This window comes from Schistocerca gregaria, chromosome 2 (genome assembly GCF_023897955.1).
Source record: "Schistocerca gregaria isolate iqSchGreg1 chromosome 2, iqSchGreg1.2, whole genome shotgun sequence".
NCBI classification, from domain to species: domain Eukaryota; kingdom Metazoa; phylum Arthropoda; class Insecta; order Orthoptera; family Acrididae; genus Schistocerca; species Schistocerca gregaria.
Genome location: NC_064921.1, coordinates 523,402,487 through 523,430,428, shown reverse-complemented (window position 1 = coordinate 523,430,428; position 27,942 = coordinate 523,402,487). Strand labels below are relative to the sequence as shown.

Below are 27,942 nucleotides of genomic sequence, written 5' to 3'. Positions count from 1 at the left end.
CCATGTTGCTCTGGCTCTCACAGACACGTGAATGACGCTCGAACCAAGTCAGAGAGGTAGGATAGACTTCAGATGACAACAGCCGATCTGGTGTAACCACCAACCCCCCCCCCTCCCCCCGCCCCCTCCCCATGACTACCTGTTGCATACCTACCTAGCAAACATGTCTTCAAACCCGGACATGGGTTCCTGTACAAAATCTTATGTACTCTCACTCCCCTCTACAACTTCTAGAAGTCCGTTACGGGAATTTCCAAACACCCAGTACGTGTGGTGCATGTTCTTTCGGACCATACATATATAAATAAGTGATAAATGATCTTCCAATATTTAACCTTGAATCGAGCAATCCTGGTTCGAATGTCACAAAATATACCATCTCCGCCTTCTTCGCTCCTGCAAATTTCCAACGGTAGGAGTTCCAAAGAAGACCATACAGAAGTTCAGTGTACCACAGGGCTTAAAAATTCACCGCCTGCACAATAATAAACATGAGTAGACAACTATAATAGTCAAGTGTGAAACATTCATCCCTAAGCTATTTAGCTTAGCTCGACTTTGTGAAAGTGTTTTAATTATATGCCTGACTTGAATAAAAAGTATTAATTTCCTGACGGCAATCCACAGAAAAGAAAGCAGATTCCTGTTTATTTGTAAACGGCCGTTATCAGTGTGGCCTTCGGCTTCACCAGAGTGACCTGTTGCGCGGGAACTAAGCTCTCACCCACGGTTAAGCTCCGCGGAAAACTACCAGAGTCATCAGGTGTCGCATTAACTGCAGCATCCTGGAGGTTTGGAAAAAAGTTCCTCCGCTAATAATTATTATCCTTGCGAGGAAAATTCTGTTTGCCACAAAACAAAAATACATCTAAAAGTCTCACGTTGTGTTCGCTAATGAACCTTATTGTTGTCGGCAGCAGTTTCTGCAGATCACCACTGGCATGATCGTAACTGACAACTCTCGGAACTTTGGCCTTCTGTACACGTATTAAATCTATTTACTGTCGGAAGAAAAGAAAAAAAAATGTTTCGTTTGCTCGTACCTTATTTGTAGAAAGAAAATAATATGAAATAGATTAACGCCGACGAAACATTGCAACAGCGTGTGGTCTGCACTTTGAGAAGTACTACTCTCTACGACAAAATTACCCGAAACAGACTTAGCCCAAATGACAACTAACTTTTCTGCTCACTTGCAGCACTCACAAAGCTTTAACCTAAACAACTTATAAGGAACAAAATTCACAAAAATAATCGCTAAGTCTGAGAATAAATCGCCATTTTGCAGCAGGTCGGGAAAAATGAGCGGGGAAACTATAATTTATAGTATGACAGAAAATAACTCCACCACAACTGAGTTGTTGTTGATGTGCTCGTTTTGGCCCTCTGAGGATCACGTGTTAATTCGCGTCAGCTTCGTTTCTTCTGTTCTTTCTCCTTGTCCTATATTCTTCCATTCTCATACTTTGCAACCTTCTTCGCTCTTCTGTCCAATTCGATTTTGTTCTGGGTCTACTTCTGTCCTCAGAACCTGTGAAAGCCTGAATTTTTTATTTAACTGCCATCCTCCTGCATCTCTCTGGATGCTGTACTCCCTCTTGTTCTAGATCCTTTTTTATCTCTTGGATCCAACGTACTTTGGTTCTCTCGTTCACTAGAAATTGTGTTATTTGCTGTTAGCCTCGCCTAGTCCATTCTAAGGAAGTGTACGAAGAACAAGCTCCCCTTTTCCGCGATGATGTCCGAGATTCTATCTTGGTATAGAATTCTTGGTTCGCTCTTCTCGTGAGATGACCATCTTCTGTCCTTCAAGGTCCCAATACCCTTCTGAGAATCTTTTGTTCCACTAGTTCCAGTATCGTAATTAGTCCTGTTCTTCCTAGATTAAGAGTTTCTGCTGAGTGTCAGACTTTAGGGCGGATCACTGCCTAGTGATGCCTGAATTTTGCATCAGATTTTAATTACGGGAAGCACGTTAACGGAAATTCATTCTTATTTTTAAATGACGTACTGCAGACAAGCTACTACTGCTCCATAAAAACCAGGAACTTCTAGACAGATTAAAACTGTGTGCAGGATAGAGACTCGAACTCCGGACATTTGGCTTAAGCGGGCAAGTGCTCTGCCGACTGAGATTCAACAAACCTCACACTCCGCTGCAGAATGAAAATTTCACCCTGGGAAACATCCCTCAGGCTGTGGCTAAGCCATATCCCCGCAGTATCCCTTCTTTCAGGAGTGCTAGTCTTGCAAGTTTCGCAGAAGGATTTCTGTGAAGTTTGAAAGATGAGAGACGAGGTTCTGGCGGAAATAAAGCTGTGAGGACGGATCGTGGGCCGGTCTTGTGTAGCTCAGTCATTGCACCATTTGCCCGGGATAGACAAATGTCTCGCTCTGGAGTCTCGGTCCGGCACACAGTTTCAACCTGACAGGAAGTTTCATATCAGCGCACACCCCGTTGCAAAGGAAAAATTTCACTCTGGAGACAATGAAATTTACGAATGCATTCATTCTTTATGGAAGTAAATTACCTTTACAGTAAACAAAGCAAGCCCACTGATTATGGTTCAACAGTACCAAAAAAACGTTTGGAGCATTCTTTGTGAGCAGAGGCGGAATAAAAAATGATGTTTAGCTACCAGTGCATTAACCAGTACGACTCCCTTTGTAACTTTTTTTTGTACAAAGATATGAACAGCAGTAAGTCTTTTTGAAATTGCTCCCTGCATTTTTATTCGATCATGCGCTTCTTCTCCTTAAGACCTGTTCAAGAACGTGTCGAAGAGTACAATTTGCGTAAACACGACGTTATTAAAAACGTAAAACAAAAACTGACATGACTCTTGTGTACTAACGAGCACTGGAGGGAAACGGCAGCTGTGCTTATTAGCTCGGCCTGAGGTGGAATAAACCCTGGGCCTCGTTTGTTTCTCTTCATTTTAATATGCGTCTCCGTGTCAGTGAATAACACGGATGTAGACGCTTATACATAGTTTTCCATTTTTCATTTACACTTATTTGAGTGCGCACAGGTTTCCTTCCGAAACACAGTAGCGTACTGTATTTTCCTTTCCGCATCGACAGACTATCTAGAGTATGTCTACCAGCGGTGATTATTTATCCAAGTACTTCAGAAACATTTGACAAAAAGTGACAAACTATTTCCATACTGAAACAATTTTCCAGGCTAAATGTTGGACCAATCTGCCAACTACATAAAGGTGGAGTACTCAAAGGAACAAGTCTTTCTATCTGCACGTGCTATAATGCTTCCTGTAAAAAACGGTGTTTAAGGATTAAAATTAAGCGCAGACTCGAACCCATTCATTGGTGTACTGTACTAACCAGAAGCATCAAGCTTGGCTAGACTACTGTTGGCTAAAGGCAGTCCCGAATGCAATGGTTCAAATGGCTCTGAGCACTATGCGACTTAACTTCTGAGGTCATCAGTCGCCTAGAACTTAGAACTAATTAAACCTAACTAACCTAAGAACATCACACACATCCATGCCCGAGGCAGGATTCGAAACTGCGACCGTAGCGGTCGCTCGGTTCCAGACTGTAGCGCCCACAACCGCACGGCCACTCCGGCCGGCTCCGAATGTAATGGTGTAGTGTTTAATACAGTAGCTTGTTATCCGGGAAAACGTCCAATCATCATATCTAAGTGTTCCGTGGTTTCTGTGAATCACGCAAGACCGATCTCTGAACGCTTCTTTAAACAAGGTCAAGTTCGATCTCCCGACGCACGTTGGTCCACCTGAGGCAGTGACGCAACTGCAGTGGGCTTTCTAACTACCTTTCCGTCCTTTGATAATGGCAGGGAATGCGACCGAGGGCGCTTTAAGCTCATCCTCCGTCTCGTGTCTCTATGTACGAGTCGCTCGCTCTTGGGTATTCTGGCTCCGAGATGTATTTGTATCTCCAGTTAATTAGTTGAAGGGGCTCAGATATTGTCGTAATACCACAGCGATAAGCACGGTAATCACCTCTATAAGAATCAGCATGGATTCTGCAAACAGAGTCTCGCACTGCCGCTTAGCGAAAGAAATGCGAGCTTACTAAGTATCGGGACCACGTTTGCGACTGGATACAAGATTTACTTGTAAAACTCAACACATTGCTCTTACCGGAAGAACATAGAAAGATGAAAAGGTAATTTCCAGAGTACTCCACGGAATTGTGATAGGATCTTTACTGTTTACAATGTATGTATGTAAACGATATAGTACAAAGTGTCGGAAGATCTTTAAGGCTGTTGGCAGATTGTGGCACTTGAGCCTAAACGTAAGTAAATGTAACACATTGCGCATACGTAAGAGAAGACATGCACTACTGTATAACTTTACTATTGATGACTAGTTGCTGGAAACAGTATCTACCATAAAATATCTACGACTAACTGCCGGGAGAGCTACGTTAAATGGAATGATTTTAAGGAAATCTTCGTACGTGCCACTTTGGAGTGGAACAGAGATAGTGGGATCAGTTAGGGATAGGATATCCTCCGCCACACAGTCGGGTGGCTTTCGGAGTAACGTGTAAATGTAGTTACGACTTCTGGAAGAGGGTATAACAATACCTCCCCTAACAGTGGCAGGTATTGCTACATCAGTTGATTACAGTCACTGAAGAAAATTAACAATAATATCACTTATCTTGTATTTGCTTGTATCTGCAATCTAACGACGATCTCGCTCTGGCTTTGGCTCGTAATTAAAAATGTTGTCTAGGTAGCATGACTACCGTTGTTGGTGCGAAAGGCACTCGGATGTCAATTGCGCCGACTTGAAAAACTTACGAAGACAATCTTTCAGGATTAATTTGATGATTTATGTTTTTCATTGCAGTGTGCTTCATACTTTTTTAAACAATGGTCATTTGAAAATAATTCATGACATACACTTTTCGCAAATAATACATTTATAAAATTTTTATACTTTCGCATGTTCAAAACGTTGCTTCGTCATCATACAATTTCGCAGCCGTTACTGATCTTAATAAAACTCACAACATTTTTTATTTTCCACAACTCAGACTCATCTTTTCATTTCCAACACAGTCAAGGCTGTTCATATTCAACACAAAAACTTGACTACACCGTACGCTTCCGCGCCAAAAGTCACAAACAGGCACCAAAGATAACAATAAGTACTAAGATATTCACACTAGATATTATATCGATTTCAACATCTCAAAATATTGACGTACATACATATAACAATGAAACCAAATTTGAATAGAGTGAAAAATATGAGACATTACGCAGAAAAATATTCATTCATCGACGATATCGAAAAAATAAGGTTGGCGGGTCGTGATGGTTTCGCAAGCAAAGAACCATTACAAGGGGAGGCATTATCCGTGGTGTACTGTTATACATGTTGCTTTCTACGGTATGTTGTATCTGTGCGTTATATCAAGATTTAAATAACGTGCGACGTGAACTGCAAACAGCCAAATATTTGTGTTCGCCACACCAAAATCATAGGTATTTTAAGAACCACCTTATAAGTGCCGTTACTACGGAACTTCCACTATATCGCTGCGGAAAGTATATTAGTAAATGCCTAAAACCTTCACCCGGCCCCAGTTGTAGACTGACTGCCTAACGGTTTCCAGGGGCCACAAAATTAGATTTTCAGTATTTCAAATAATTAATGACTGAATTAAAAAAAAAGGCTGCTGTTATAATCAAATGCGTAAGAGGTATAATGTTACGTTATAACTTTAACACACTGAGAGAAGCTTTTTAAGTTAGAAACTGTGTATATATATTAAGGCAGCGTAACACAGGGCACGCAAATTACACAGATTATATGTTACATCTATATCATTAATCTGAAACTCGCAATCAAGTGCCTGGCAGAGGGTTCCTCGAACCACTTTCAAGCTATTTCTTTACCGTTCCACTCTCGACAAGTTGTTGTTGTTGTTGGGATGTTTAAGGGGGACTAAACAGCTAAGGTCATCAGTCCCCCATTCCAAAAAACCAGCGAAACAAAATTTACGGAACAGGTAAAACCCCAAGGGGGGAGGAGACGCCCCTCCCCCCAGTCACTGAAAGAACACCAATGTGTCAGCGAACACTAGAGACAAGAAGAGTACAGACGAACACTGGACAGAAAGAAACGGAAGAAAATAAGAGGGTCGGAGACTGGTTGACTGACCATGGGTACAAAAATTGGGAAAGAGTCAACCATCCGAGTACACACATTAAAATCTGGAACCAATGAGACACTCGAGGACAAGATACACAGAAAGGGAAAGGGACAGGTCCCCCCTAAATGGAACCATAAAAAGGACTACCACGGATAAAATTTAAAACGTCGTCAGCCATGGAGGCATCGTCGCATAAAACCAAAGGTAACGTGCCCGGGAGATTAAAAGTCTGCCGGAGGATGCGCAGGCGGGGACACTCCAACAAAATGTGGGCGACCGTCAACCGGGACCCACACTGACACAGGGGGGGATCCTCCTGACGCAAAAGATGTCCGTGCGTCAGGTAGGTATGGCCGATGCGGAGCCGACACAGGATGACAGAGTCCCTGCGAGAAGCCCGCAGGGAGGACTGCCACACATCGGTCGTCTCCTTGACAGCCCGCAGTTTATTCGGAGAAGTCAGGCTACGCCACTCGTCACGCCACATCTGAAGCACCTTACGGCGCAACGCCAGCTGCAAATCACGAGCCGGGAGGCCGATCGCCAAAGTGGGGGCGTCGACCGCCCCTTTGGCCAGCCTGTCGACACATTCATTCCCCGGGATGCCAACGTGACCTGGCGTCCAAACAAAGACCACCGAACGACCAGAGCGGGTAGTGGCAAAAACAGACTCCTGAATAAAGGATACCAGAGGACAAGAGGTATAGCAGCGGTCGATAGCCTGGAGGCTGCTCAGGGAGTCACTGCAGATGACGATGGACGTACCTGAGCAGGAACGCATATGCTCAAGAGCGCGCAATATGGCCACCAGCTCTGCAGTAAAAATACTGCAGCCAGCCGGCAAGGAGCGCTGTTCAACATGGGCAGCGTGGGCAAAAGCGTAGGCAGGACGACCATCCACCAGGGAACCATCAGTGTAGACAGGCTCACAGCCTGAAAACGAGGCGACGAGCGCAAGAAAACGGTGACGGAGGGCCACATGCGGAACCGAGTCCTTGGGTTCCCGTGCCAAGTCCAGGCGGACGGACGGACGGGTCATACACCAGGGAGGCGTGGGTGCACAGGCCCGGAAGGGCGGCAGAAGAGGGAACGACCCCAGTTCCGACAGCAGGGACTGGACACGGACAGCAATGGAAAGCCCAGACCTAGGTCGCCGGTCGGGCAGAGGGAGGACCCTGGCAGGGAAAAGCAGGCGATGATTGGGATGGCCCGGTGAGCAATGCACATGGACAGCATAGTCGGCGAGCAGTCGGTGGCGGCGAATCCGCAGCGGGGGAACCCCGGCCTCCACCAGCAGACTATCCACGGGGCTCGTACGGAAAGCACCAGTTGCAAGCCGAACCCCACAGTGGTGTATGGGGTCCAACAACGTCAACACTGAGGGCGATGCAGACCCATAGGCCAGGCTCCCATAATCAAGCCTGGACTGCACAAGGGCTCTGTATAATCGCAACAGCGTGCTACGATCTGCACCCCAAGACGCATGGCTCAGGCAGCGGAGGGCATTGAGGTGCTGCCAGCACTTTTGCTTCAGCTGAGTAATATGAGGAACCCATGTGAGCCGGGCATCAAAGACGAGTCCTAAGAAGCGGCTAGTGTCCACCACTTCAAGTAGGTGACCGTCGAGGTAAAGTTCCGGATGAGGGTGGACCGTCCGACGCCTGCAGAAGTGCATAACTCGAGTCTTGGCCGCAGAGAACTGAAATCCATGAGTCAGAGCCCATGATGCCGCCTTGCGAACGGCTGCTTGCAGCCTGCGTTCGGCGACTCCCGTAGTCGTTGAGCTAAATGAGATGCAGAAGTCGTCGGCATACAAAGAAGGAGACACCGACGACCCCACAGCTGCAGCCAGACCATTAATGGCCACTAGAAATAAGGAAACGCTCAATACCGAGCCCTGCGGGACCCCATTTTCCTGTATATAAGATGAACTAGAGGCGGCACCGACTTGCACCCGGAAAGAGCGGCGCAATAAAAAGTTTTGAAGAAAAGCTGGAAGCTGACCACGAAGACCCCACTCGCGCAACGTAGCAAGGATGTGATGCCTCCATGTTGTGTCATATGCCTTCCGCAGATCAAAAAATACAGCAACGAGATGCTGACGGCGGGAAAAGGCCGTACGGATAGCAGATTCCAGCCGCACCAAATTGTCCGCAGCAGACCGGCCCTGACGGAAGCCACCCTGGGATGGAGCGAGGAGACCGCGCGACTCAAGGACCCAACACAAACGCCGCCCCACCATACGTTCGAGCAATTTGCACAAAACGTTGGTTAGTGTAATGGGGCGATAGCTGTCCACCGCCAGAGGGTCCGCACCGGGCTTCAAGATGGGAACGATAACACCCTCTCGCCATTGCGACGGGAACACGCCCTCGCTCCAAATGCGGTTAAAGATGGTGAGGATGTGTCTCTGGCAGTCCCTGGAGAGATGCTTCAGCATCTGCGCGTGGATGCAGTCCGGTCCTGGCGCTGTATCAGGGCAATTGGCGAGGGCAGCGAGGAATTCCCTCTCGCTGAAAGGAGCATTATATTTTTCAGAACGACGTGTGTGGAACGATAACGGCGTCCGCTCGGCGCGCTCCTTTAGAGAGCGAAAGGCAGGAGGGTAAGTCGCAGTCGCAGAGCTCGTAGCAAAGTGCGTGGCAAGGTGGTCAGCAATGGTGGCGGCGTCCGTGCAGACAGCGCCGTCCAGGGAGATTCCAGGGACACCCATAGGGATCTGGTATCCATAAATCCGCCGGATGCGGGACCACACGAGCGACGGGGAGACACGGGAGCCCAAGGATGAAATGTACCTCTCCCAGCATTCCTGCTTACGCCGTGCAATAAGACGACGGGCCAAGGCACGGAGCTTCTTAAAGGCGATGAGGGTCTCCAGAGACGGGTGCCGCTTATGACGCTGGAGAGCCCGCCTACGGTCGCGAATAGCCTCAGCAATCTCCGGCGACCACCAGGGGACAGACTTCCTCCGAGGGAGTCCAGAAGAGCGAGGGATGGCAATCTCGGCCGCAGAAATAATTGACGAGGTCAAGACACGGACCTCCTCGTCAATGTCACCCTGTGGGAGAGAAGTAATGGTGGCAGCGGAAGTAAAAGCCGGCCAGTCAGCCCTGTTGAGAGCCCAGCGGGGCAGGCGCCCAGAAGAATGACACTGGGGCAGTGACAAATAGATGGGAAAATGGTCACTACCACACAGGTCAGGATGCACTCTCCAGTCAAGGGATGGGAGAAGTCCGGGGCTGCAAAGAGAGAGATCGATGGCCGAGAACGAGCCATGGGCCACACTGAAATGCGTGGGAGCACCGGTGTTCAAGAGGCTAAGGTCGAGCTGAGCCAACACATGCTCCACAGCGCGACCACGGTCATCGGAGACAGTCCCACCCCATAGAGGGTTGTGGGCATTGAAATCGCCCAGAAGCAGCAATGGCGGCGGGAGTTGAGCCAGCAGCGCAGCCAAGACATGTCGGGGGAGTTGCCCATACGGAGGAATGTAAACAGAGCAAACAGTAATAGCCGGCGAGAGCTCAATCCTGACAGCGACTGCCTCTAAAGGCGTCAGAAGGGGTACTGGTGAGCTACAGACAGAGTGGTGAACAAAGAGGCAAACTCCACCTGAAGCTCGTTGACAGTCAGCGCGGTTCTTATAGTATCCCCGATAACCGCGAAGGGCAGGGGTCCGCATTGCTGGAAACCAAGTTTCCTGAAGAGCAATGCACAGAACAGGGGAAACACTCAAAAGCATCCGGAGCTCAGGCAGGTGGCGGAAATAACCGCCGCAATTCCACTGGAGAATGGAAGCAGGAAGGGACTGGGAGGGCGTTAAGTCCACTAAGAGACAGACGGCGCCGCAGAGTCAACGGCCGCCGCAGAGTCAACGGCCGCCACCGAGCGAGAGTCAGCTGTGTCCATAGGAGAGGTCCCCGAGGGTTCCGTGATGGCGAGATCCGCGGCAGAGGCGAGGATCTCCACCGCATCCCCAGAGCCAGAGCTATTGACAGCAGGCGGTACTGAAACTGCCGGAGCGTCCTTCTTCTTGGAAACGTTCCGGTCCTTCTTCTCGCGTCTGTCCTTTGGCTTAGAGGGCTGGGAGAGTTTCTCTAAAGGAGCGTCGGAGGCTGACGACGACGCAGAAGCCCTACGACCAGCAGGTGGATGAACCTTCAGCCACTAGCTGACATCCGGCGGGGTAGCAGAAGAACCGGAAGAAGGGAGGGCCCCGAGGGACCCCTTCCGCGAGAGAGGAGCCGGCAGAGACGACGCCGGCAGAGAAGGGGGAGGGGGAGGGGGAGGTATCGAGCCCCCTGGTTTTGGAGCAGATGTCACTCCTGAAGCATGTGCGGGGGGAGTGACAGAAGGGGGTTTGCCCCCAACTGCTAAGGGGGCAACAGAGGAAGGCTTGCCCCCAGACACAAGGGGGGCAGACAGAGATGGACGGCCCCGAGGGCCAACTGAAGGCGGCACAGAGGAGGCGACAACTGCCGCCCGCGAGGGCGACGATAACGTAGCTGCAGCATAAGAAGTTTGAAGAGGGACAGGATGCAACCTTTCAAATTTCAGTTTTGCCTCGCGATAAGTAAGCCGGTCCAGGGTCTTAAATTCCATAATCTTCCGCTCCTTATGAAGAACGGGGCAGTCCGGCGAGCATGGAGAGTGGTGTTCCCCACAGTTGACACAGACAGGCGGAGGCGCACATGGAGAATCGGGATGGGAGGGGCGTCCGCAATCTCGACATGTGGCACTGGATGGGCAACGGGAGGACATATGCCCAAACTTCCAGCACTGGAAGCACCGCATCGGGGGAGGGACGTATGGCTTGACGTCACAACGGTAAACCATTACCTTGACCTTCTCAGGCAATACAGCACCCTCGAAGGCCAAGATAAAGGCACCGGTGGCCACCCTGTTGGTCTTGGGTCCTCTGTGCACACGACGGACAAAATGCACACCACGTCGTTCCAAGTCAGCTCTCAGCTCGTCATCGGACTGTAACAAGAGGTCGCGATGGTAAATAATCCCCTGGACCATATTTAAGCTACTGTGGGGAGTGACGGTAACAGGGACGTCTCCCAGCTTATCACACAAGAGCAACGCCCGTGACTGGGCTGGGGAGGCCGTCTTGAGGAGGATGGACCCATTCCTCATTTTAGACAAACCCGCCACTTCCCCAAACTTATCCTCCAGGTGTTCCACAAAAAACATAGGCTTTGTCGAAAGAAAGGAGTCACCATCACTTCTGCTGCAGACAAGGTATTGTGGTACATAAGGCTCCTGCTTGGCACTAGATCTGCGTCCCTCCCATGGCGCAGCCAACGAGGGGAACGACTGAGGATCATATTGTGCAGCATCGAATTCAATTTTGCCTCGCTTAGAGACGCTGGTGGCAGTGCGACCACCAGCTTGGTGAGATTTATTGCGCTTCATTGCGCCACATCCGCCCAGATGCCACCTACTCCGAACGAGGGCTCTCCCCAAGGGCGCCACCCAGCCAAAGCAACGGGTACCTGGCCGATATCCCATTGCCCGGAGTCCCCGTGCCCCATACAAGATGGGCACATACTCCTTGGCATGCATGGGGAGGAAACAGCTCTGGCATCTGTAGTGCGATCCCTGCGTGGTCAGGGGGCTACCACCAAGAGGGTACATGACGACCCCACCACAACGGACTGGCTACCGTGCTGGATTTTAGGTGTTGAAAGGGTCCACAATTGCCGTGGGCGCTAAGAAGGGGATTGCGCACAAGACGAGGAGGCAACCCAGAAGACATGGGGTGTAAATCCCTCCACACGACAATAGATAGCATGCAATATGGAGGTGCACGATGGACCAATAGAAAAACACCACGTAAGGCGTCCTTCCCCAAATGGCACGCACTAACAACGGAAATTTTGAAAATGGCAGGTCAAACCCAAGTGGGGACCATCACATAAGGCCGAAACTTTGAAGACTCCTTTTAGTCGCCTCTTACGACAGGCAGGAATACCGCGGGCCTATTCGTACCCCCGAACCCGCAGGGGGATCTCGACAAGTGCTCGGGAAAAACGAACACTTTAATCTTTCCGTGCGAGCTCTGATTTTCTTACTTTATATTACAATCATAATTTCTCCCTAGGGTGCCAACAAAATATTTTCGCACTCGCAGGAGAAATTTGGTGATTGAAATTTCGTGAGAAGATGTAATGCAAAGACAAATGGCTTTGTTTCAATGATTGCCATCCCGATTCGCGTATCATATCCGTTGCACACACTGCCCTGTTTCGCGATATTCGTCCAGTATTTGAGAACGAGAATACTAAGCGACCTCCAACAAATTTTGCATATAATTTCAAACGTTTACTAAACTTTTTCTTGCTTGAATGCTTAAAGTCATATTTTTAACACAATCCCATTTGTAAATTCATGAAACGTTTGAAGCTGTTTTTATTCACGGGAGAACGGTTCCTTACTGAACTCGAGGGTGGAGAGGTTACTGGTGTTATTACTAACTGAAATTTGTCTATGAATGTCCTTTCACTAATAAAGTATAGATTCACACGACGAAACCTCTGAACAGTATCGTATGACATGCTAAGCCATCGCCGTCATTGCGCTGGTTACACGACAATAGGAGACAGTTCACGTTCTTCTCTTCTGTGCATCCGTGTGATTTTCGAAAACATAAAAAAGAACGTGCTTCTCTTCTGTGCATCCGTGTGATTTTCGAAAACATAAAAATATTAAGTGTGCTTCGCTTGTACCAAATATTTAAATCGAAGACATTAAAATAAAACAGACTTTTTATTATCAGCAGTCACACGAGTTTTTGCGTGAAGGTTACCCGCTTCGCACGCCTGCGCTACGGTCAGCTGAGAGGGCAGCTTTGCATATGGGCCCCTTTATCAAGTAGCCGCCAAGGCCTTTTGGCCAGCCACTTATCAAGAGCCTGCTCACTGGAGCTGCCTCCGTCCCTCGCATTCTGCTGGAAGCACGACTGGAAGGAAGTCTCTGCTATTGGCGACGCCAGTAGAGGTGATTTTTCTTTTTCACTCCTTAGCGGAGTATGTGCTGGGATTACCGTTTTGTGTCTAGTTAAAACTGTGCTCGCCTGCCAATAGTATTCTGATCCCTAGCTTTCGTGGGTAGTGCGCTCCTGAGCTATCCGAGCACGCTTCACGAATCGATTGAAAGCTTGAACATACCACTGGTTGCCTTCATTACCTGTCAAACTCCACAGAAATGTCTCACTATGTGCTGCATTAGCATCCTTTGAGTAGGATTGTTAGGTGTGCTGGGGAAGCAAAGGGTAGCGAAGCGGAATCAAACCCTTGTACGCCACGAAGTTTTTATCTGCAAACATCACTACTGCGTGTTGGCCTCTAAGGCTTAAAAGCTTATCGCTGAAGTCCTTGTGGTTAGTCGAACCTCTGTTACAACCATTTCCGTTGTCCTTGTTAGTGAAATGTGCTTGAAATGTAAACTTTGCGATTAAGCCCCGTCTAATTTGACTCATGTCAGTCATGACCTGCCTTAGTAAGAAGTGAAACACTTCTTCAGCGCTTTGCATGTAACAATTTACATTCGCACGCGTTGAAGGACGTGCTCCACGCGTTGTACTCGTATTTGGATGGAACCATGCACTGGTTTATTCGATGTGTTACGAATTTATTCCAATACTGCTGGATCATTTCGTAAATCTTTGCAAAGCTGTGCAGCTTGCTGCTGCAGTTCTTCTGTATCAACGTGAGTCTACTCGTCTGAGATTATCCTGTCAGAAAAAAAAAAAAAGTGGACTGAGATCATATGGAAACCAAACCACACAAATTGCTCTATCCACACATCTTTGATTATATCGAAGCGTAAGATTTCTTTTTACATCAGCAGCAAAATGTATCGGTGCCCTATCATGCATGTACCACATTTCCCAACCACCGGCAGTAGATGATTAGTTCGTTGATTGGATGCTCAAAGGGAGCAAACTGATAGGCCATCAGACCCTTTGTCCTCGAACAGAATGTGACGGAAGATTAGTGATAGCCTACCGCGCAAAACCCAGGGGAAGAAAATCCCAAGGTCTACCAATGTCAACGAAGCGGAGATACGGGACAAAAAGAAGAATGTCAGATAGAGGAAGAAAGGCAAGCACTGTGCACCATCTAGGGAGCAGCCGGGAGCCCCCGCCGCTCACCAGAGATACTCCGAAATTGCCTTGGAAAGACTAGCAACACGGACAGGGCAAGACCAGCACAGAGGGACAAATGACGACCAAGTCTAACTGAGGGTGGAGGGAGAAAATTAAAACAGCAGGTAGGGTGAGGACCACTAAGCCCAGACAATTTTAGCTAGGTCTGTGCAGAGGAGGCAACAGATATTCTGTCAATCCCTCAATGCGCCGATAAGGTTAAATGGCCCTCCCTTAAAGAGAATGATAAAAGCCAGCTTCACTAATAAAACGTAAAACAAAGTCAGCTGCTGGGCAGTCGATCCTAACACCGGACGTAGCGAGTCAACGATATTACGAGTCATCCGCAGGGCGGCTAGACTGGAACAGCCCAGAAAAATGTGGACAGTCGTCAAAGAGGCGCCACAACGACAGAGGAGTGGGTCCTCACTACGGAGGAGACGACCAGTGTCAGCCAAGTATGGTCGATGCGAAGCCGGCAAGGGAAGGTAGAGTACTAGAGAGGCCTGCATGGAGGACCTCCACAAATTCATAATTTCCTTTATCACCCGTAGTTAGTTTGATGAAGTCAAAGTGAGCCATTCCGTTTTCCAGGGACCTAAAACTTATCGGCGTAATGCCGATCGGACGTCTGTTTCCGGAATACCGATCTGAAGAGTCGGTTCACTGGTGTCCAGTTTGGCCAGGCTATCAGCGAGTTCATTCCCCGGGATCCCGACGTGGCCAAAGGTCCGAACGAAGGTCTCTGAGCGTCCACACTGTCCAAGAGAATACAGGGAATCCTGGACATCAATGACCAATGGTTGGCGAGGTTAGCACTGGGCGAGATCTTGTTGCTAACTGCTCAAGGTGTCGCTGCCGATGAGAAAGGACGCATCATTTCAAGAACGGATATGCTTGAGAGCAGTGGAAACACAACAGCCGTCCAGCCGTAGATGAAAAGAGAAACTAATTAAAAGCAAACTTAATCAAAAAGCTGCACTTCAAATGTATTTGTATTGGCTACGATAATATTTCATGCTGAAGTCAGCGGCGTTTCGTAACAGCAAATTCGGAATTCTCACAAACGACACCTCTGCAGACCACTGTTTACTGGAACATTTTGGCATCTATCATAGTATAGTTTCACGCCTGTGAGCTTTCGCTATTGATGATTAATTATTTACATACATACTCTGCAAGCCACTATATGGTGCGTGGCGATGGATACCTTGTACAACTACTTGTCATTCCCTTGGGTCCCACTCGCAAACGGAACAAGGGAAAAATCACTATCAGTATACCTCCGTACGAGTCAATTTCTCTTATCTTGTCTTCGTGGTTGTTACGCGAAATTTATGTTGGTGGCAGCTGCAAATGTCGGTTTTATAAAATTCTTTCAGAAGACTTTCGCGAAATGAAATTATTAAAGAGCTCACTATCCTCAGGAGCCTTTCTTCTCGTGACAACCTAAGAGTTTTCTATTTGGCCGTATTCTGTGAAGAGATGGATAAAACCTTGAGAAAATATTCATGGAAGGAAGACTGAGGGTAAGAGCAGCGAGCAGGTTGACTGATCAAATCAAGAGATCTGGTCTATGTCTTCAGGAGGCTCTAAGAGTAGCTGGCAACCGTCCAGGGTGGAGACTCTTGGTTCACGGGGTCACGAAGCTCAGGAGTCAGTCCAACAACTTGTGAAGAGTGTTTCGCAAAAAGAACGTGTTCTATCTGTGGATTCCCACTTGAGTTCTGGAATCATCTCCGTAATACAAGAGTGTTGATCGAGCCTACCTGCGACACAGATCTAGCAGTCCGCCTCTGAACTGCATCGATGTCTTCTTTTAGACTGACCTGGCGAGGATTCCAAATACTCGAGCTGCACTCAGGCATTGGTCGTAGAAGTGTTGTATATGTGGTCTCCTTTCAGATGAGCTTCACATTCCTAAAATTATCACTATCCTTTCGGCTTCCATACTACCAGCTTTAGGACGCTCGTTCCATTTCATACCGCTTTGCAATGTTACCCCTCGATATTTAATCGACGTTACTATGTCAGCGCACAACTAATACTGTATTCGAATATTACGTGGTTGCTTTTCCTGCTCAACCGCGTTAGCTTACAATTTTCTACAATTAGAGCAAGCTACCACTCATCACATCAAATAGAAATTGTGTTTAAGCCCTCATGTATCGTCTAACAGTCACTGAACGACGTTTTCCTGTATTCTACAGCGTCATCAGAATACCAACTAAGTGTATACACACACACACACACACACACACACACACACACACACACACACACACACACACACACACTTTTTTCGCCACAAACTGACAGCTTCAGTCGAGCATTATTGGAAAACCATATGATAATGGCCTTTGGCGTCATCACCTAATGGAATTCGAGAGCGGCATGTTCTCCCTCACAGGTCGGACCTCACCCCACGTCATGCAGAGTCTCATTTTGGACGTGAGCCATGGCTAAAGTTGACGGCGTGCACCGGCGGCTGAGCGGACCCTTCAGAACACGACGGCGGGCGCTCGGCAACGCTATCAGGTGTCGGCCAGCGGCCTGCTGCTCAGAGGAATCTCTCTCTTCTCTACGCGCGGTTCCCTCATTACCCGGTGTTTGAAGTACCGACTTAACGCGCCCGGTCAGGTCTGTGCTTTCAAGAAAAATGAAGCGTTAAAACTTACTGCTGGAGTTATAGCTTGAAGAAAGGAAGCTTAAAGTTTAACGTCCCGACGACAGCACAGTCACTAGTGTCGGAGGAGAAACTCTGATTGCGAAAGGAGGGAGAAGGAAATCGGCCGTGCCCTCTTCAAAAGAACCATCCCGGCATTTTCCTGGAGCGGTTTAGGGAATGGCCGGATGGGGTGTCAACTGTAGTCCTCCCAGATGCGTGTTCTGTTTGCTAACCACTGCGCCACCTCGCTCGGTAGGGCTTAAAGGGTTCGCAACGAGAAGTCAACCCTTGAGAAGGATGTAGCTACGAAAGTAACAGTTCTAGGGATGCTACTTTCTCTCCCACTTAACGTAAACAAGTCACAGAAAATCTTAGAAGATTATTTCGGCACAAAAGATAAATATCAAGAAATTTATAGCAGAACGATATGAAGTGACAATCCCAATACCCCTCTGTCCATTCAATGGTCTGACTCGCTTTCAAAATTTGTCAGCGTTTATCGGGAACGGTGTATTTACTTTTCAAACCACACACCGAAATTTTCTGACTTGACCCCTACAACACAGACCATACATAATTTGAAGGAAACAAACATTGTTCTTTCTCAAGCAGTACGTAGCCCTAATACGAGTGAAACAGTGATGCAAATAGCCCATAGGAGGTTCATCAAGAGCTGTCCGTGGTACCCGTACCGAAGTAACATAGTAGGATAATTATGAATGAAACATACACAACACTGGTGTAATATTGTACAGTATTTATTATTTGTCACACGAACCGATTTTCGTCTGTTACGCCATCATAAGGTAAAAAGATATTTATGTGGTGCAGAGATATTTTGTTGGATCAAAGGTTTAAAACAGTATTTCTACAGATTATCTCCGTTTCGAAAGATGAAAATTGTTAATGTTAGGATTAGGAACAGGAATAAAACGAGAGAGACTACTTTAGTGTAAATGCGATGTAAGGTTATTTAACTAATATAAAATATGTGACATTAACTAATGAACTATAGACAACAGTTGTAATATATGTGACATATTCCAAATATGTGGCTGAACAAAATAATCTCGCCTTTAATAGTTACTTACTTTCCTGTTCCGTGGATCACTTTGCACGATAAACCGTCATGATGTGGAACGAGTAGTTTTACATTCATATTGCAAATTAATTTGTAAATCTATCTGTACTTTAGACATCAGTATATAATTACTTTCCGCAAAATAAAAACAAGATATACAGATTGAGTTAGCATTTCGTACCCACTTTCACACATTACAAACATGAAAATTCTTCTACGGAATAGGTGTTGTCAAGTAGAAACCTTTTCAATTTATTTTCAAATTTTACCTTGCTGTCTGTTACACATTTTACATTACTGGGTAGTCAAAAATTCTTGTAGCATTATGCACCCATTTCTGTGCTAAAGACAACCTTAATCTCGAGTGAAGAATGTCATTTTTCCTTCTAGCATTGCAATTGTGCGCCTCATTGTTCCTTTTGAACTGTTGTTGATTATTTACAACAAACTTCATGAGGGAATAAATATACTGTGAAGCAGTAGTCAGAATACCCAACTCCTTAAACAGATGTCTAAGATGATCGCGGGTGAGCACCACGTATTATTCTTACAGCACGTTTTTGGGCAATCAAGACTTATATTCTTAAAGATGAGTTAACACAGAACATTATTCCACATGACATTACTGAATGAAAATAAGCAAAATATGTCAGCTTACTGATTTGCTATGATTCTAAGTGCAAATGTAGCTGAACTAAGTTGTTTTAGGAGTTCCAATTTAAATTCTCTTCAATATGGACACCTAAGAATTTTGAAGTTTCCACCCTATGTATTATTTCATCACCATGTGTTACGCTTATCACTGGTGCAGAAACCCTAGAGGTGCAGAACTGAATATGATGCGTCTTTGTGAAGTTCAGGGTGAGATCATTCGCAGAAAAACTGTCAATGATACTTTTGAGAAATTTTTCCATTTCTGTATGTGTACTGGGAATGATTACAACACTGCTGTCATCCCCAAAAGAACTAATTCTGCTTGTTGTACGTTAGATGGCAGATCATTTACATATATGAGAAACAGTACTGGGCCTAATATTGAGCCTCGGGGAACACCATATGTGATTTCTACCCAATCAGAAATATGTCCCTGGATTCTGTTGGTTGAATTATTACTAAGCACAACTTCCTGCATTCTTTTGGTTGGATATGACATGCTCCACTGCTTAGCTGTACCATCAGTTCCATACAAATTCAATTTATCTAGGAGTATACTATGATTCACACAATCAGATGCATTGGATAAGTCACAGAAAATACCTACAGGTGCTATTTTGTTATTTAATTCTTGTAATATCTGGTGTGTGAACATGCTGATGGCATAATCAGTAGAGCAACCCTTCTGAAACCCGTGTTGGGAAGTTAACTGCCGAGAGCAAATTGTAGGATCCATATAAGGTTTCCCGATCATTTTTCCTGTTAATATCCTTTAGAAAATCTACAATTAAGTAACCATAGACTATTAACTACTTGTTGATGTCTGACAGACAACACAGTAAGGAATCCTGGTTCGTCATAAATAATTCAAAATTTCCCAGTGGGGATCTGTACACTGTTACAATTAAATTTGGACCGTTTTCAGCATTGATTCACAAGCACACGCTTTTATGTGCTGATTACAGAAAGTATTTTTTTTAAAGGAGGAATTGTAGTAACTGAAATGAAAAATTGAGCATGTGAGCAATAGGGTTAGTTTACAACATGGACAATGCTTCTACTTGCAGCGGTACCAGGTGAGACGTTACGGTTACAAAATTTATCGACAGCATTTAGGTCCAAGAAAACAATGTTTAGAACTGCAATTTGTCTTAAAAACATATAATGAAGGCACTCTTCGTTGCGGGTATGCGCGCGGCTTATAAAGTGATTGCAAACAGTGATCTATTATCTATGAGCGCTAAATTAATAATAACATTAGTAATAGTAGTAATAATAATAATAATAATAATAATAATAATATTGGTTGCGGTAACAGTATTTAAAGGTAACTAAAATTCCACTTATATTTATAAGAACATTTAAGGTCTGCACCATGCTTACTTTCATGAATATTACACTCTCTCAGCGTCTAAAAATAAATTCTGCAGGCGTCGAGACAAATTTTGGGAACAAAGACAGCACTATGACTGCGCTAGGTCTCCCGAATTGATCGTGACTCAGTTTACACCCTTATAATCTACTTCTAAGAAAATAACATTTGGGCTCCTTCCTACGACGGAGTCCCATTTGCCTTTCAATTGTAATCTACAACGAAGATTAGAAATTAGGAATACAAACGTTAGAAAACTACATTATAGTAATCTGTAAACCTGGCCAGTGAATTTCTTAATTAAGTGACAGGCCAAGTTTGAAACACTCAGAGCCAAAATAATTTCATCCATCACTCATCCGACAGCTATCACATCTTAAGCAATCCGGAAGAAAGTGAATATCATGAAACGCATACAGAGAAGGGGGACCTGGTACGTGGAAGATAATCTCACAAGCTACTCTTGTGGCCCACGTTTGAGGAGAAATTTTGTTTCATTGGTATGAGAGCGTTAAGAAACATTCGACAAAGCGCAAAAGAACGGCCTATTGTTTAGATTTCCAACACGCAGCGCAACGAAGGCTCTAGAAGTATTTATCGCAGGAGAATAGACGATAAGACACACTTCGCTCATTAAGAAACGGAAAGCTTGTGCCGGTCTGACTATTTAGTTTCTGAAATTAGGAGGATATGGTAAAAAATTACAAGTGTGACCCTTACGTGACATGGTACATCGTGAGTCAGTGTAAACGACGCGGCAACATGCAGAATAATTTTCTTCAAAGGGCGAAAAGCAAATTATGTTTCGTTCGAATAATATTTGTTTGTTAAAAAGGGTTTACACCTTATTAGCCCATCTCAGGTAATATTACTTGATGAACTATTAGACTGAAAATCAGTTTGCAATAAATATTATTGAAACAGAACAATTTGTTGGATTTGCACCATTTAAATGAAACTGTTCTCCCAAGAAGCAATGGGGAATATGTTAACGTGAATAATTGTGTTCGGTTATTTTAGTGCTGTGCATGTTTCGTTAAAATGCATAAATTGGGATAGCCATCAGGAAATGATTGGATACGTTATTGCTAATGTAATTTGGCTAAGACATAATGAAGGTTCATGGCGCTTCATTTAACAGTAAACAAATGGGTAACTGAAATAAAACGTGCTGTAATGCTTTCGAACACAATTCAATTGAAGGACGTGTGAAAAGAACCGAAAACATGGAGAAAGTTCATTGTCTGGCGGAACGCCGTCTACTGAAGGCACATCAAACAACTAGATTCTGGACACTGTGTGACTGCACAGATGATCCCCAAAATATACCATACGAGATAAGAGAGAGAAAGGAAATGTAGTAAACAAGTCTTTGCGATTGAGTCGGACCGCCTATCTGAAGGTGGTACATTATTTTAGAACTCTTCGCCGGTAAAAATGCTCTTACGATGTCGACGGCTGTTGCCTTGCGTGCTGTGACACGTTGCGTAATGACTGAACAAAGCTACAGGGTCACACGGAATTCCTATCGGATTCTATACTGAATTTGCGGCTGAGTTAACCGTTCTTCTAAATATAATCTATTGTAGATGCATCGAACAAAAAACCGTGCGCAGCAGTTTAAACGAAGCACAGGTCACATCCGTCTACATGAAGGGTAGAAGTCATCAGTAAATCTACCGTCCAGTATCCTTTACATTCCCGAAAAGCATTTAATCCCGTTCCACATCTGTGCTTTTTGTCCAAAGTGCGACCATATGGGGTATCAAGTGCAATTTGTAACTGGATTGAGCATCTTTTGATAGTAGGACGCAGCATGTAATCTTGGATGGATAGTCATCGACAGATGTAGAAGGAACTTCGAATGTGCCCCAGGGAAGGGTGTTGGGAGCTTTACTGTTCATGTTTATTAATGACTTTGCGGACAATTAAATAGTGACGTCAGACTTTTGCAGATGATCCAGTTGTCTATAGTGAAGCAATCTCAGAGAAGCTGCTATAAATATTTAGTCAGATCTTGATAAGGTTTCAAAGTGACGCAATGATTGGTAATTTGGTTTCAATGTTCAGAAATGTAAGACTGTGCTCTACACAAAACGAAAAAAACGAAATATCCTGTGAATATAATATTAGTGACTCACTGCTGGGGTCCGTAAACTCATACAAATACCTGCGTGTAACAATATGCAGGGATATGAAATGGAATGATTACGTTGGCTCTGTAGTGGGTAAAGCAGGTGGCAGGCATCGGTTTATTCGTAGAATATTAGGGAAACGTAAACAGTCTACAAAGGAGACTGCTTACAAATCACTCGTGTGACCCATTCCCACCAACTGGGACTAACAGAGGATACTGAACGGCAGTACGCTAGGTCCCGGGTTCGTTTGACCCATGGGAGAGTGTCACAAAAGTGCTGAAGAAACTGAAGTGTCAGACTCTTCAAGATAGACGTAAACTATCCCCAGAAAGCCGACTTACAAAATTCCAAGAACCGGCATTGAGTGATGACTAGAAATATACTACAACCCTCAACGTATCGTTCACGCAGGGATCGTACGAATAAGATTACACTACCGCTCCTTAATTTCAAAACACCCAATAAATGACATCTAGTTCTCCGTAGATAAGGTTTAATACCGTGGGTTCGGTTAAGGTAGAAAGGAATAGTACAACAGTTGTACACATGTCGTGATTTTTGTTTGTGGTAATCGAGATACAATAGTATCTAACAAACAATGTTATGTATATAAACGTTATGTACCTACCTGATATGTTTGTTTACCTAATTGCCGACGGACGCCGCATTTGGTTCACCTGTGTTGTTCCTTGTAGTGATCTGATGCCCGCAGCGAACGGCAAGCATTACTACGACACAACATGTGGTTTCTGCAAGTCAGTTCCCTCGTGACATTTAAGTGTGCACAACGCTAGCACGGCTCCTCGAGTGGAGATATCCATAGAAAAACGTGCTGCAATTTTAGCACTTGGCCAAGCAGGTTTATCTATTCGCCAAATTGCAAAACTGTGTAGTGTGTCTATAGGCGGAGTGCAATACACCATTCACCGCCAGAAGAGAACACGTAGTAATAAGGACATACCGCGACCAGAACTATCTCGTAAAACGACTAAAAGTGATGGTAAATATATCAGAAGTATCAGTAAGAGAAATAGACTCAAAACAGCGCCTCAAATTCGTGCAGAACTGGTAAAAATGAACAAGATAATATCTGTTGCAACAGTAAAAAGGAGACTGACTGAAGGTATCTTGAAAGGATGTGTCACAGCAAGAAAACGACTTCGAAGCACATAAAAAACAGAAGAGACTTGAATGGACTTGAAAACACCGTAACTGGGCATCGGAAGAGTGAACAAAGCTACAGGGTCACATGGAATTCCTGTCAGATTCTATACTGAATTTGCGGCTGAGTTAACCGTTCTTCTAAATATAATCTATTGTAGATGCATCGAACAAAAAACCGTGCGCAGCATTTGAAACGAAGCACAGGTCACACGCGTCTACATGAAGTGTAGAAGTCATCAGTAAAACTACCGTCCAGATTCCTTTACATTCCCGAAAAGCATTTAATCCCGTACCACATCTGTGCTTTTTGTCCAAAGTGCGACCATATGGGGTATCAAGTGCAATTTGTAACTGGATTGAGCATCTTTTGGTAGTAGGACGCAGCATGTAATCTTGGATGGATAGTCATCGACAGATGTAGAAGGAACTTCGGATGTGCCCCGGGGAAGGGTGTTGGGAGCCTTACTGATCATGTTTATTAATGACTTTGCGGACAATTTAATAGTGACGTCAGACTTTTTGCAGATGATCCAGTTGTCTATAGTGAAGCAATCTCAGAGAAGCTGCTATAAATATTTAGTCAGATCTTGATAAGGTTTCAAAGTGACGCAAAGATTGGTAATTTGGTTTCAATGCTCAATATTCACGGATGAATCGAAGTTAAGAGATTTTTGGAACCAGAAGGAGAATATTCGTTCCTCTATTTGTAGGGTAAAGAGTATCCCAGCAGTGTTTTCCACATACAGTTAAACACGGTGGAGGTTCTACTATAGTTTGGGGATGTTTTGCCGGAGATAGAGTTGATGACATTGTAAAATGCATGGAAGGGTGTATGGATGGAAGGAGTACCACCGCATACTTCAGAATCATGCAATACGAGCTGGATTGCGCTTAATAGGGAAAGGGTTCACCTTACAACAGCATAATGACCCAAAACATCGGTCAGTATATTGTACGAACTACATATTATCAAAGGAAAAACAAAGTACTGAATGATTTGGTACGGGCCGTCCCAAAGCCCCGATTGTAACGCCACTGTAATGGTCTGGCATAAAGTGGACAAGCATACCAGGCAAATTAATATATCCACCAAGGAACATCTCTAGAATTTTGTTAAGGATGTGTGGAATCATGTAGAGTCACGATACCTACAAAAACTGATTGACTGGATGCCTCGTGTTTGTGAAGCAGTCATTAAACCCAAAGGAGGACTCTTTGATGAAAGTAAAATATAATGATTGTGACTATTACATAGTGGAAGCTAATACAATTGTATTATGTGAGAAACAACGTTTGATTTGTGTTGTAAATCTGAAATACCAGGGTGTACTGAAATTAGCATTAGTGTATATTAATTACACCACGCACAGAAGCATTAAACAATCATTATTCCCTCGGTTCATACGTGAATCGAACGGAAAAGCCCCAATAATTGGTACAGTTGGACATACCCTCTGCCATTCAATTCACACTAATTCACAGGGTATAGGCGTATATGAAAGAAATAGATTCAGTGAGTTTCATTGGCTTCCGTCTAGTATTACCCTACTGGTTACAATCAATGTCAAAGGATTTGCCAACTTCAGCACGCAGCGCAAGAGGCGGCGACAGCGATGTGCACTTGAGCCCCTTCACCATACACTGTACATTGTGGCTTCTACACTGCAGATGCATTTCCGTACAGTCCTCCCGCCTGAAATGAAGCTGAATAACTTTGCTCGCTCGCAGGGCAGGTACCGCAGTGAGGCCAGCCTACGCCACCCCGAGCGACCGAGTGCGTGGGCGGCTGGGCGTGCCGTGTGGCGCTAGGCCGCGCAAGGACGTCCGTCCGTCCGAGTCTGAGGGACCGCGCGGAGTACACGGCACAGGGCAGGGAGCACTCAGACACCTGCTGCTGCCGGCACCCGCCACCTCAGCAGCCACAATGAAATACACCTACGGGGAAAACGTCGGGACCAGTGCTGAGCTCCGAAAACAATGACGTACCTGCGAGTACATGGTAAACGCAATAGCATCGTTCGTCTAAGAGTGTACTTACATGTTTACCACAAATATTTTCATTGACAGAAATGCATCATTTTCGTAAATCAATAAATACGTATCACAGACTCTGCACAGAGCCACCGTCATCCTTGACTTACACGCCATTAATTTGCCACACACTGGCAACGTGCACTTATTCTATGCTCACGAAAATTGAATTCAATTGCGTAATCGGTGGTTTACACATTTACACAATAAGCGCATTGCAAAACTCTGGATACTGTTACAGGCTGAACATACGCTCAGACAGCCAACAAAAGCAAACAGCATTTAAAATCCATCGCGTAGCAGCTAGTGGATAAAAAAACAAACCGTGTCTCCAGAATGTCAAGCCGACAATTTACGTCGAAATACCACCTTGATAAAACTTTATTGCAATGTCCTTGAACCACATTTACAACCTCTTACGAAGAATTAAAAGATTTCACCTTTCAAGCACTCATCGATACAAGTATTCTTTACCAACTCTACACTTATGCAGAAGAATAATGCCGTTTCGGCACGAAGTTTTGAAATGGCGCGAACGTTCAACACGGCTTATGACCCAATGCAGAGAGTAGAAACATTCCGCTCCAGAAAGGCGAATATAGGTCAATATCTTTTGGCGTTCGTAAACAACGTCCTCGCCTTCAGATAACGGTAGGAACAACTTGTCTTTCATTTCTCTTACATAGCCACAAATCTTGTGCCTTCCAAGTGCATAAATCACACAGCTTCACAGCTCTGTGTTTACGCCCGTCAATTCGTTTAAAGTGCTTCTAAAGTTTCTTTATCCTGCGCAATCATTTGAATCGGCGTACCTACTAGATCAGACGACAAAATTAGTTTCATGTTTTAATGCACAGCCTTATGCTTAACACACTAAATTATAGCGAATTCATACGGGAAACGTTAACACAGCGTTCGTCACCTTTTGTTACGCCACCAGAACAGGTCACACTACCGGGTAAACAATCGTCTCGTCTTTTCTTTCATGTACAAGAAGACGCCGAGGCGTCACACGATTTTCGGGAGCGATTCAGCAAACAGGCATCTACGAAAAGTCGGAAATACTTTTCTAGAGCAAATCAACTTCCCGAGTGTCGTCCAGAACACCTACAAGATTCCGAACAGGCCTAGCTCCTTACTGCAAGACCATAGGTCCCGTGGTCTCCAGAGCAGCTTGAGCCATCAGGTACCGCGCACCTTTTCACGGCTCCAGTTGCCGCTCGTAATCAACAGACTTACCCCTCAGTCATAGCGGAGGCGCCGTGGTGATACACTATCCCGGAGCAGCAGCCTCAGCATCGTCGTTGACAAACGGAACAGAACACTCGCACAAACACACACGTCACAGACGGATCCGACAGCACAACCTAACCGCACGCTAGTTGCGACAAGACTACCCAACAACCGCGCTCGCAGCGGACTGGGCGCTGCTTCGTGCTGTGTCGGAAACGCTCGGGCGCCTCCGTGGGGAAACAGGTGTCAGCGGGCTCCTCGGTCCGCGACTGCGGCGCGCCATGCCGCTTCGCTGCCGCACGGCGTTCCTTTGATGTTTTTAATGCTCAACTGCTAGAAGCGTTACGTTTACGAAATTTTTACAAGGAAATGAAAGTGAAGCTTATTAAATATCTCTAGAGAAAAGAATGAAGCTAAATGTTTTCAACAATACGAAAAGAAAGGCACCCAATTAAAGGAAAATATTTCTCAAGAATTAGTGCTATCAACTAAAATACATATCGCTAACGCAGACTGAATCTTTAGATTTGCATAAAATAAACTAAATGTGTGCGCTCGACGGGCTTTCTGATCATGCACTGCTTCTTCTGTTGTACCTACTGAGACGCCGAATTTCGGAACTGGTGCCAAAATAAACACACAAAATGGGTATCATGCTTACTTTTCCACATTTTTTTCAAAAATTGTCGAATGGCACGTCACAACGCTTAAGGAGATCTGTTCTTCTTTCGGACGACGGAGACTTATGCTTGAGAGCCGCCTGCTTAAGATTTACTGATTAATGATAACATTTAAGCGACTGTCTGTACCCAGAAGAACGTCTTTCTGTAGCGAAAAGTTAGTGCAAGCTGTAACTAAATGAAGAACTAAGAAACCAAGTGAGCAGGTCCTAAACAAAATTAGTAAGGTATGCGTCACAATAAAAGAGAGAGAAAACCTCACTTCACCAGTACATAAGTTCCCCAGCCATATTGTAATCATCGGAGGATACTTTAGTCATCCATCATTCCATCAGTCGAATAATTACACTTATGTTGCTAGTAAGGTTGGTTGGGTGATTTGGGGGAGGGGACCAAACAATGAGATCATCGGTCCCGACGGATTAGGGAGTGATGGGCAGAATGTCGGCCGTGCCCTTTAAAGAAACCACCCCGGCAGTTGCCTGAAGCAATCACGAAAAACCTAAATCGGGATGGCCGGACGCGGGTTTGAAGCGCCGTCCTCCCAAATGGGAGTCTAGAGTGCTGACCACTGCGCCATCTCGCTCTGTCTCTTGCTGGTAAC

At 45.4% G+C, this 27,942-nt stretch overlaps 1 protein-coding gene across 1 annotated transcript in view; it reads right to left on the bottom strand.

The window, feature by feature from the left end:
* The window catches only part of LOC126330168 (protein FAM43A), a 592,769-nt gene extending 565,947 nt beyond the window's left edge, over window positions 1–26,822 (bottom strand). Inside the window, exon 1 of the mRNA XM_049996337.1 lies at window positions 26,665–26,822. The gene's annotated coding sequence lies outside the window, so the exon portion shown is untranslated. The remainder of the gene's footprint in view (window positions 1–26,664) is intronic.
* Between the last annotated feature and the right edge of the window lie 1,120 nt (window positions 26,823–27,942).